The sequence below is a fragment of the Carassius carassius genome, chromosome 18 (assembly GCF_963082965.1).
Source record: "Carassius carassius chromosome 18, fCarCar2.1, whole genome shotgun sequence".
Taxonomy (NCBI): domain Eukaryota; kingdom Metazoa; phylum Chordata; class Actinopteri; order Cypriniformes; family Cyprinidae; genus Carassius; species Carassius carassius.
The window spans coordinates 28,503,320-28,515,951 of record NC_081772.1 but is presented as its reverse complement, the minus strand read 5'-3'; the positions used below and the strand labels follow the sequence as shown (position 1 = coordinate 28,515,951).

Sequence of the window (12,632 nt, the reverse complement as noted above, 5' to 3'; positions counted from 1 at the left end):
GCGTGCTTGCTTTAGTGACACACAATGTGTTTAAACATGTTTAAAATTGTAGGTGTAATTATTTTACAGACTTTAAGCAAAATATATATTTGCTATTTTACAGTACACATACAATCTACAGGATAGAAGGATGTGGATACAGTAAAATACAACTATAAACTTTAAGAAAAGTTAACTTTCATTACACTAGTGTAAAGCGATCTTACAGTAACTGAAAAGCACTACGTAAAAAGCCCGAAGGCCAAACAACTGATGGAAAACACACGTTGGGGGGATACTGCCAGTTAAATATATTGTTTTAAATAAAGAATATAATATGGATAGTAAGGATACTTTTAATATAAAATAGAACTACAGCCGTTAGATGTACAGGCGGTCATTTTTATATTTTAATTTTGCTTTTAAATGAAGGTATTTTGGAATGGTTAAACAGAGGCCCTGCAAATGTCTTTCCTGCTCTTTGTCTGAGAGTACCGTAGATATGTGAAAGGTTTACGACCGTAGCAACGCGCATAAATTACATCTCTAGGATGCGCGGGTCCGCAAACCCCCATCTGTCCTGAACCATCTTTAATAGCTTTTCTCTGAAAGAATTCTTCTAAAAGATAAATCAACTTCATCTAAACTTCACAGTCTATGCTGTGACAAACAAATGTAGCATACATTTAAAGCAAAATCAATATTTTTAGCTTTATTTTTAAAACATACAGAAAGACTTTGGCATCATGTTTCATTGTGTGTGTGTGTGTGTGTGTGTGTGTGTGTGTGTGCGTGTGAGAGAGAGGGAGAGGGAGAGGGAGAGAGAAAGATGGTATTAAAAACTTTGAAGATCGTGCAAAAAATAAGAACTTTAAAGAATCTAAAGTGATTAATGCATAACGCATCTAATATAATATAATTATATATATGATATGATATAAATAATTATTTATTATATAATATTATATAAAAATATAAATATTTTAGGTAATATATATATCATCATTTTGTTGAATTAAGAAACATTTAAACAGATGTAATGAATTACATCAGATGTAGTGAGGGTACTGATTATTCAAACATTACATTAATGTTAGCTTTGAAATAATGTACCCCTCTGGCTTAGATCATGCGGTCTGGAACTCCACCCTCGCCGCACGCAGGGTGTGTGAAGCACCCCCCTCAGGTCTCACATACAGGAGAATACCCCAACTTGGACCTGTGAGATTCTGTTTATGATTTAAACATTTTACTTTATTTTTTAAGTCGTATTATTTTATTTTGGGGATATTTCATTCATGTTTGGACATCTGTTACCGGTCTAAAAAAATGTACGGTATATTTTTTTATATGTATCATCAGAAATGTTTATTTTATATACCATGTTATCACATTTAAAATAAGTTATCTTTTTTTTTTTTTAAGTTATACTTTTTTTTTGTTTAATGAATTGCTTTAGGATGATGATGATGATGTCATTATATAATTATTTATTTCCATATTCTTTAACCCCTGGAGTCTGAGTGGGTTTTGGGGGGACTGGAGATATTTTGGCAGCCCCCAGACGTTGGTGTTTTTCATTATCCTAAAACGTATTAATGGCTAAAATTCTGAATATCCATAATATGTGATCAGCATGATTGTACATGTCTGTAATTTTGAGAAGGCGGCGTTTATGATTAGTTTTTGCTTAAAATATGTTTAAAACGTGTTTGTATATGTTGTATATGTTGAATACATGATTAAAAATGTATGATAAATGATTTGGTTTGGTTTAGTAACATGCCTGTTACTGCGATGTGTTTTATAAACATGATGAATACTTGTTTAGTAACACGTTGTCATATATAATTTTATATTTTATTTATTTTTTTCATATTGTTTAAAATAGAGATAAGTCTCTTTTTAACTTGATATGTTCACGCGTATGTCCGCTTGTTTATATGGTTTATCAGAATACAGTGTTTAGGGCTGATTCAATAATCATTAATATGCCGTGCGTATGAATTCCACCGGAGGAAGCCGTTTCACTAAGACCGGTAACCGTGCATTCCTAACCGGGAGCGCTTACACCCCCCGCGATGTCATGTTCATAGATGACAAACGGATAACGCGGTGGCAAAACGTCGATTTAACGGACCAGAATAGTTTTTTCTGAAATCCTATATATAGCAAACTGAATCTGTCAAGCTAAAGCTAAGCACGTGTCAACAGGACATAGTACTATTTTCAAAATAAAAGTATTTTCACAGGACGTCGTCATATTTTCAAAATAAAAGTATTTTTTCATACAAACACTGTTGCGGTGGTTGGGAGATTAGACGCGACTATATTAAGTCAAATAACACATACTTTATGAATATAGTGTTAAAATATCTCTATCAGCAGATGAGACAAAGCAGCATAACATGAAGAAAATTACAGGAATGAAATGTAATATGGTTTAAAGACACCGTAACATAGACTGTGAAAAATTAGACCATATTCTTCATTCTGTTCAATTTTTTAGTGATGACTAAAACTATTGTAAATGTTTTGTTTTATATTGTTTGTGAATGTATAATGTGTTTATATTCATTAAAAGAAGAAAATAAGACTTGGAGACCAATGAATGAGAGGGAGAGGGAGAGGGAGAGGGGGGGGGGGGTGCAAGAGATGGTAGCCGCGCACCAACCGTAATTCATAGGTGAACCGTCAGAAAACTGTCAAAAACATGGTACTCCCGCGTGAGATACGTTTGGTTTTAATAAAAAAATGTCTTTTAAGATATTATGATTTTGTAGTAAATTCGGATGAGAGTGTACTGTAGCGTGTAAACACAGGGACCTTCAGCTCTCTAAAAAATGTAGAATGGATCTTGTTTTATCTGAAACAGTCGGTTTCAGTATATTTTTATACAATTTAATTTATAACCTTTTCAAAGAACAGAATGTTTTTCAACCTTAGTTAAATTGCTTTAGATTATATAAATTATAGAATGTTTTATATATGAATGTGAGATAACTGAATGTCACATATATGAAATAACTAAAATGTTTTTTTCTTTTTCAGCTTTAGCATGATAATTATATTATATAAATTATAGAATGTTTTTAAACCTTTAATTGTTTTAGATTATATAAATTATATAATGTTTTATATATATATATATAAATGTGAAATAACTGATTGTCACATATATGAAATAACTAAAATGTTTTCAACTTTAGCATGATAATTATTATATTATATAAATGTGGCAGGGGGGGCGTGGTTTAGCGAAGTCTGCAGCGGGAGAGAGAATCAGGAGACGAGCGGTAAGTGAGTGGTTTGGGCAGAAATTATCATCACCTGTTTCTTGTTCTAGTAATTGGCGTGGAGAGAGTTTAAAATGCCAGGAGAGTCGGAAGCAAGCGAGAGAGAGACGGACTGCTGACCACAGCCGGAAACGGAACCAGAAACCGGAAAGACCGAAACGAAACTAGCGTTGTCAGAATAAGAGTCACCGTTTGGGTGTTTATAACTTTTGAGTTCTTTTTGTTTATAATAAAACTGTCAGCAGTCCAGCCGACCCCTTTGTCCTCTTCCTTCCATCCAACGAACATTTGCTACACTGGTGCCGAAACCCGGGAGGAAGTAGGACCGTCGCCACCGCCATGCAAAGTCCGGCCGCCACGCCGCTTGCGGATATCATCGCCTCCCTCGCGGTCCTTCACCGCGAACAACACCAGGCCCTGCTGGACCTAAGGACCGACCAGGAGAGACGTTTCCAGGCCATTGTCCAGGCCCAGCAGGAGGACCGCGAGAGGTTCCGGAGCTGGATTGATCGGGAGGTTTGCGCCGAGGCCGCCGGGCCGCCCACCGCACCCATGCACCTACCGCTGCACAAGATGGGGTCCCAGGACGATCCGGAGGCCTTCCTGGAGCTATTTGAGAAGTCAGCGGAGGCCTGCGGGTGGCCCCGAGAGCAGTGGCCGGTGCGCCTCATTCCCCTGCTCTCTGGAGAGGCCCAGGTGGCTGCTAAACAACTTCCGGTGGCGAACCTCCCGGTCGACCCTTCGCGATGGCCCAACAGCTCCGGGACTCCTGCCGCAAGTGGCTACTAGCCGAGGGAAGCGACGTGGAGCATGTCGTCGACCTGGTGGTGCTGGAGCAGTTCATCGCTCGGCTTCCCAAAAAGACGGCCGAGTGGGTCCAGTGCCACCGCCCCATCCACCTGGCGGAGGACCACATGGTGGCGTGCCCAGGGATCGGTGCACCCCCACCTACTAACTCTCTCTCTCCTTCCCTCTCTCCCCCCTCTCTCTCTCACCCTGTCCCTCTCCCTAGGTCCCGTCCACCCGGCCCTCCTCGTGTCCAGGGGGCGGGGCGGGTCTGACCCAGGCTACTTCGTGAGTCCAAGGCCTTGTGGCTGCCGGAGGGGACAGTGTTTCCGTATTTCCACTCTCTCTGCGCCAATTTTCCAATCCACTCCCTGCCACTGGGGCGGCGGGTAGGTCTGGGGTGGCCTGTTGGCGTTGCGGGGACCCGGAGCATTTTGTGGACAGGTGTCCAGTGATGGAGGTGGGGATGATGATCCGGGTCCCGGACGTCCCACAGGTCACCCCCGGTCAGGCTGGCGAGTACCAAATACCAGTGAGTATCAAGGGGGGTACATATCCGGCCTTGGTGGATTCAGGATGTAACCAAACCTCAATCCATCAAAGCCTGATTCAACCGGGGGCATTGGATACAAGCCGCGTGGTTAAGGTGGGGTGCGTACACGGGGATGTGGTGGAGTATCCGGTTGTCCCAATTATAATTCAATTCCGGGGACAAAAGCATAGTGTGGAGGTGGCGGTTAGTCCCCACCTCCGGCATCCGATAATCTTGGGAACGAATTGGCCCACGTTTACGGTTTTATTGGGGTCGTTATGTGCGGATGCCTCTTGGGGAAATAAGGCGCGGAAGGAGACCGCGCGGGTACAGGTGGGGGAAACTGAGCCAGGACTGCTGGGTTCTGCTTCAGGGGAACCGAACGAAATCGGGAGACTGATTCTCTCGGAGCGTGATGACTTTCCTCTGGAGCAGTCTCAGGATGAGACCCTTAAACATGCGTTTCAACAGGTCCGCGCCATCGATGGCCAGTCTCTCCAACCTGCCCTCCCGCTCTCCTATCCGTATTTTGCCATTTTAAAAGACCGGTTGTATCGAGTGACCCAAGACACTCTGACAAAATTGAATACAACCCAATTGTTAATTCCAAAGGGCCGCAGGGAAATGCTTTTCCATGCGGCTCATTCTAATCCTATGGCGGTCCATTTGGGACAGGCAGCAACACTAAATCGCCTCATGGCCCGTTTCTTTTGACCGGGCATTAATGACAACGTGCGCAGGTGGTGCGCGTCTTGTCCGGAATGTCAGTTGGTAAACCCACCGGCCGCCCCAAAAGCGCCTTTGCGCCCTCTTCCCTTAATGCAGGTCCCCTTCGAGAGAATTGGTATGGACCTCATCGGGCCATTACAGCGATCGGCACGAGGACATCGCTTTGCATTAGTCATAGTTGATTATGCAACACGATATCCTGAAGCGGTGGCCCTCCGCAACATTTCCACTAAAAGTGTTGCGGATGCCCTGTTTCGTCTTATCTCCCGGGTGGGGGTTCCAAAAGAAATCCTCACCGATCAGGGCACGGCGTTTGTGTCACGTACGCTACGTGAACTGTACGGATTGTTGGGCATTAAGTCGATTCGAACTAGCGTCTATCACCCACAAACCTACGGCCTGGTCGAACGATTTAATCGCACACTTAAATCCATGATCCGTAAGTTCGTTCACGAAGACGCCAAAAATTGGGATAGGTGGCTAGAGCCCTTGTTATTCGCTGTGCGAGAGGTCCCGCAAGCCTCCACAGGGTTTTCCCCCTTCGAGCTTCTCTATGGACGCCAGCCCCGGGGGGTGCTCGATGTACTGAGAGAAACTTGGGAGGAGGGACCATCTCAGGGCAAAAACAAAATTCAGTATGTGCTGGACTTGAGAACAAAACTCCACACATTGGGGCAGCTATCAAGGGAGAATTTGTTACAAGCCCAGGACCGCCAGAGCCAGCTGTATAACAGGGGAACTAGGTTACGCAAATTTGCACCGGGAGAGAAAGTACTTGTATTACTCCCAACGTCGAGCTCCAAATTAATGGCTAAGTGGCATGGACCGTTTGAGGTCGCACGACAGGTCGGAGATCTCGATTATGAGGTAATACGGTCCGATAGGAAAGGGTCCCGTCAGATCTACCACCTCAATCTCCTTAAAAAATGGAATGAGGCGGAATCAGTGATGTTGGCAACGGTGATTGGCGGAGAGGATGATCTCGGGCCAGAGGCGAATATCAAACCACAATCCCTCGCCCTGGCTCCAGGGGGAGATCACCTCTCGCCGTCCCAACTCACTGATTTAACGAAATTGCAGGCAGAGTTTGCCGACGTCTTCTCGCCCCTACCGGGCCGTACTAACCTGATTCAGCACCAGACCGAGCCGGGCGTGGTAGTTCACAGCCGGCCGTATCGTTTACCTGAGCACAAGAAAAAAGTAGTTCAGGCTGAATTAGGCGCTATGCTTGACATGGGGGTAATAGAAGAATCTAATAGTAACTGGGCAAGCCCGATAGTTTTGGTTCCGAAAACGGACGGCTCAGTCCGTTTCTGTGTAGATTACCGCAAGGTGAATGCTGTGTCGAAATTCGACGCGTATCCAATGCCGCTGGTTGACGAGTTGCTTGATCGGCTAGGCGCGGCTCGCTTTTATTCGACATTGGACTTAACAAAGGGCTATTGGCAGATCCCCTTGTCTCCATTGTCCAGAGAAAAGACAGCTTTCACAACGCCGTTTGGATTACACCAATTTGTTACCCTTCCGTTTGGCTTGTTCGGGGCCCCAGCTACCTTTCAGCGCCTCATGGACAGAATTCTGCGGCCCCATGCTGCGTATGCGGCTGCCTACCTAGATGATATCATTATATTTAGTAATGATTGGCAGCGGCATATGCAGCATCTGAGGGCTGTCCTGAGGTCGCTGAGGGGAGCAGGGCTCACGGCCAACCCAAAGAAGTGTGCGATTGGGCGGGTGGAAGTAAGGTATCTGGGCTTCCACTTGGGGCATGGGCAGGTGCGTCCCCAAATTGATAAGACAGCCGCTATTGCGACCTGCCCACGTCCCAAGACCAAAAAGGAGGTAAGGCCGTTCTTGGGGCTGGCGGGATATTATAGACGGTTTATTCCTAATTATTCGGACCTCACCAGCCCTTTGACTGACCTTACTAAAAAGGAGGTGCCTGATACGGTCCAGTGGACGGAGCCGTGCCAGCAGGCCTTTACTCAGGTCAAGGCTGCCCTGTGTGGTGGGCCGTTGTTACACTCTCCTAATTTTTCTCTCCCTTTTCTGTTGCAGACAGACGCGTCGGACAGGGGGCTGGGGGCAGTCCTGTCCCAGGAGATAGAGGGGGAGGAACGGCCGGTACATTAGCCGGAAGCTCTCGAAGAGAGAGGCTAAGTACAGCACCATCGAGAAAGAGTGCCTGGCATCAGATGGGCCGTCCTCACCCTCCGCTATTATGTCCTGGGACGGGAGTTCACCCTCTGTTCGGACCACGCTCCGCTGCAGTGGCTCCACCGCATGAAGGATACCAACGTGTGGATCACTCGTTGGTATCTAGCTCTTCAGCCTTTTAAGTTCAAGGTGATCCACAGGCCGGGTGTTCAGATGGCGGTGGCCGACTTCCTCTCCAGAAATGGGGGGGGGGGGGGGGGGGGCTGCAGGCCGGATGGCCCCCCGGCCTGAGTCGGGCGGTGGGGGTATGTGGCAGGGGGGGCGTGGTTTAGCGAAGTCTACAGCGGGAGAGAGAATCAGGAGACGAGCGGTAAGTGAGTGGTTTGGGCAGAAATTGTCATCACCTGTTTCTTGTTCTAGTAATTGGGGTGGAGAGAGTTTAAAACGCCAGGAGAGTCGGAAGCAAGCGAGAGAGAGACGGACTGCTGACCACAGCCGGAAACGGAACCGGAAACCGGAAAGACCGAAACGAAACTAGCGTTGTCAGAATAAGAGTCACCGTTTGGGTGTTTATAACTTTTGAGTTCTTTTTGTTTATAATAAAACTGTCAGCAGTCCAGCCGACCCCTTTGTCCTCTTCCTTCCATCCAACGAACATTTGCTACAATAAATGATATAAATGATATAATGTTTTATATATATATATATATATATATATATATATATATATATATATATATATAAATGTGAAATAACTGAATGTCACATATATGAAATAACTAAAATGTTTTCAACTTTAGCATGATAATTATTATATTATATAAATTATAGGCTGTTTTATATATAAATGTGAAATAACTGAAATGTTTTTCAACCTTAGCATGATAATTAATTATATCATAAATTATAGGATGTTTTATATATAAACGTAGAACACACCGATCCCATTTATACATTGCTCAGAAATGTAATGGGAGGGACGGACACACACACACACACACACACACACACACACACACACACATAACCATATAACTGGCACAAACTTCAAACAACATAACTGACACAAAGTTCAAACAGCGTAGGGGAGGGTTTCCTAAAACCATGATTTAGAACTAACTAGGTCAATAGGGTAAAAGCTTCTGTCAAAACCACATGATCGATGCGTGGGAAAGGGTCATAGGTTAACCCTTGAACTCATTCCGGAAGTCCAACCCATCCATCATAAGGTCACCGGAAGTTCAACCTGTCAAAAGGTCAAAGGTCATAAATCATCTTGACAGAAGGTATATTATAAGTACTACTTTTAGATTACTTCTTTGGCCACCATTGGAGGTCAGGATGTGAAGATGGTGACCTGGAACATCCTGGGCAGGCTCTTCACAGATGAGGTGTCTCATCAGATCAACTAGAAGGGTGTTAATTACAAAAAGCCCATCAGTAGGATGGCAACGAAGACCTTGCTTTTCAGTAAGTATATAATTCAAAGTAATATTAAATGCATTCAAAGTCAATAGTTTGTAAATGTTAGGGCAGCCTTAAAAATCGCTGCAACCATCTTACCAATATGACCGGGTAGCATTTTTTTTTTTTTTTTTTAGACAATTGATTAACTAATCCTTTACTAAACGTGACTTTGCGTTTCATAAATGATGGTACATTTTTTTTGTATGTCATAGATGATGTGTAAATGCATGATTTAATAATTTACACCACTTTCTGCATCCCCTAATCTAAAGTGTAAACTATACATCACTTGATGTACTTTAAAGTAAGCTACTTAAAATATTCCTGTTAACTATCAGGCAGTGCAATAATGATAATAATAAAAAGCCTACCTTTATGACATGCAGTAAATCTTGAAAATTGCTGTGAGACTCCCTCCGTCTGATTCCTTTAGTTTGTCGCTGTCACTGTAAACGGTGTTGACCATAGGTGCACTTCTAGAAAGTGGAGATGCCAACTTCCGGCACAGTCTTGGGGTGAAACAGTAGCGTACCTGCACTTGTGCATAAAAATGGGGGATCAGAATCACAGTGGATTGTCATGTCAAGAGTAAACGCACCCCAGGTGTGGACAACAGGCCCATCATGTTATCAAAGTAAATGCATGCAAACGTATTGGCTGCCTGGTGGTTCTGATAGCTTTGCTCGTGTACATTTATCTTGGATCTCCATAATAATAATAATAATACACACTGATGGAATGCCGTTTTGTTTGAGTTATGTGGGTTGTAAAATTACCATGTGAGTTGTATTTCAATTTAGTGTTGATTTTGGAATGGTTAACCTAACACCTAAGGTCTCTGCTGCAACATATAGCTTGAATGTTAAGTCGCTTTGAATAAAAGCATCAGCTAAATGACTAAATGCAATGTAATGTACTGTAAACCACTGCTCAAATGACAAAAATAGAGTTTATCCATTGGTTTATGTAATGTTAAGAGTTTACCTCCAAATAGAATGTTATAGGACCCTAACAAACTCAAAACATTACAAAACCACATTGATTTATCCACATAAAATATGTGCTCTGATCAAGGGACCATTTAATACCACTGATATTGTTTGAACATTTTGCATGTCTTTAATGACCGATAGCAGGCTCGGCACACCTTATACCTGGATCATGAATTCATAGTTTACCCACCTCTTATTTTAACCTCCAGAACCCTGTTTATAACTTTGTAAGTCACGTTTCTTTTTAATTTAATCTCATTCATAGCTATCTCAAATATTGTATTGTTTAAGCATACTTGGCTTTGGACGCTACATACCATAAACATAAACATATCTGTCTGTTTGATTACAGGTGCTGTGAGGAAAAACACTGTGACCCGGTCAGCCACGGATGCAGAGGTCACTAAGCATGCAATCAGGTGGTTCAACCTGGCAGCAGATCGGGCAACGAGGAGACGTGTCCCACCTCCATCCACACTAACGGAGTAAAAGAAATGTTTAAACAATAAACCATCTTTTTAATGAACCTCTTGTCGTTCACCAGTTATTCCTTTTCTGATGCTGTGCAGTGCAACATTTCATTGAAGTTGTGGTCTAATAGATAAAATATTTTTATGTTTGCACCGACCTAGGCCTACAGTATAAAGCAGGGGTGTCAAAGGCTACGTTCACACTGCAAGGCTTAATGCTCAATTCCGATTTTTTTGAAAAAATTCGATTTTTTTGCAAGGCCGTTCACATTTCCAATTAAATGCGACCTTTTGTGATTTCCTGTGTGAACGTGAAATGACCCAGAAGTGACCCGCATGCGCAGAAGAGTACTCAACGCTCAATGACGTCACTCGTTGTTTGCAGAAGTAGCTAACGTTAAACATGGATGTCAACAACAGTGTAGTCAACAGCGGAGCTCTTTTTGCAATATTAAAGTTATTTTCCCAACGGAGCCAGCACAATTACAATCTTCTCGTTTTAAGAAGAAAATTAAAAAGAAGGAGGAGAGCAAGGTTTTTGGCCATGGCGTTTTGTGGAGCAGTGTTAGCAACGTCGGTACAGAGAAACGTGTGGGTGCGGAGTCGCAGCCAGGAGTGGTGGGATACTGATGTGAGTGGCTTCACTAATACAGAATTTATCAGTTTATCTTCTCGTTCCCGCCTACTTCAACGCAGAATTATGACGTTTGTAGCGTATCAATGACGTACGGGTCGGACACATGTGGCCTGGCCGTTCAGACGGAGGTCGCATTTCAAAAGATCGGATACGTATCAGATTCAGGACCACATACCCAAGTGGCCTGGGTCACATTTGAAAAGATCGGATCTGTGTCGTTCAGACTGTCATGAAAAGATCAGATACAGGTCGCATAGGCGCAAGAAAATCGGAATTGGGTCGTTTCAGCCTGCAGTGTGAACGTAGCCAAACTCAGTTCCTGGAGGGCTGGAGCCCTGCAGAGTTTAGATTCATCCCTAATTAAACACACCTGATCCAACTAATCAAGTCATTCAGCTTATTTGAAATCTACATGGTATGTGTGTTGGAGTAGGTTTAGAACAAAACTATGCAGGACTCCGGCCCTCCAGGAATTGAGTTTGACACCCCTGGTATAAAGCATTAAATTAGGTTTTGACCATAAAATGAATGTAGATTAGCGTAGCCAACATAGGCTACTTAACAAAAACTGAATAGGCTATAACCTATAACTCCATAAATGCAAATGTCAATTTTATATTTCCATTGAGTAGTGATTACTTTTGTACAATAAATGTGTGTCTTGTATTGGAACTTTTCTGTACAAGGCAATGCAGATTTAAGCTTAGGTTTATATTGCTGTAGTAGCCTAGGCTAGACATAGTGATAGTTTATCTTACAAGGCATAGTTTATCTTAATATTTAGTTTATCCGATACCTCCTTTTGCTGTGTGGGAATTGAAATACATGGGACAATCATGCCAAAGAGTTGCTGTGTCGTTTTCTGTACCTCCAATAAACTAACAAATTATGAATTGAAGTTCTACATCCTTCCTGAGAAACATACAGAACCGGAAAGGAGGACAAAATAGCTACAAGCAATAAGTTGTGAGGATGATCAAGGGAAGTTGGGGAATCCCAAGACTATGTGTGTGTGTGCAGTCGGCATTTCAGCATTGTGTTCATTAATGTTTTCAAAACTGTGTAAGGTTGTTTCTGAAAGTGTCATGCATATATAATTAGCCGTATCATTCTACCTTAAGCAAAACTATGTAACGTTAGCCTAGTGTCGAACCTAAACTCGCATGATAACGCGTCTGCCAAGAGGCGTACTCTACGTGATACGCAGGTATACGTCGTATACCCACTAGAAAAGGCCAATGACTTCCACATACCCACTTAATAAAGCGTGAGGATACGTAACAACTTAGTTTTGTGTCAGAACTTTCACTCATAAATTCACCTGCCTGTGTTTGGCGAAGCGACATGGATCGAATCGCGGAATAGTCAAAAATGGAACTTGCTGAACATCACGGAATTTGGCTATTTTTGAATGAATAAATCTAAAGTATGGCTGTGCAATGAATTAAATATCGATATGGACTAGAGTATATTAATATTAAAGTTAAAAGAGACTACAATTGTTGTACACGTCTCTGGGAATGAGCGCTCAATATGTGCATTTCTGTCATTCAAATACACACGATGTTCGCTGTGTTTTCCCCACGC

The 12,632-nt window shown here is 43.0% G+C and overlaps 1 long non-coding RNA gene across 1 annotated transcript; it reads left to right on the top strand.

Annotated features, from left to right (window-relative positions):
- The first annotated feature begins 8,794 nt into the window (after positions 1–8,794).
- On the top strand, positions 8,795–10,464 carry LOC132091961 (uncharacterized). The gene is made up of 2 exons (XR_009422175.1): positions 8,795–8,949; positions 10,291–10,464. It is a non-coding gene; the product is annotated as an uncharacterized LOC132091961 (long non-coding RNA).
- Positions 10,465–12,632: the final 2,168 nt, after the last annotated feature.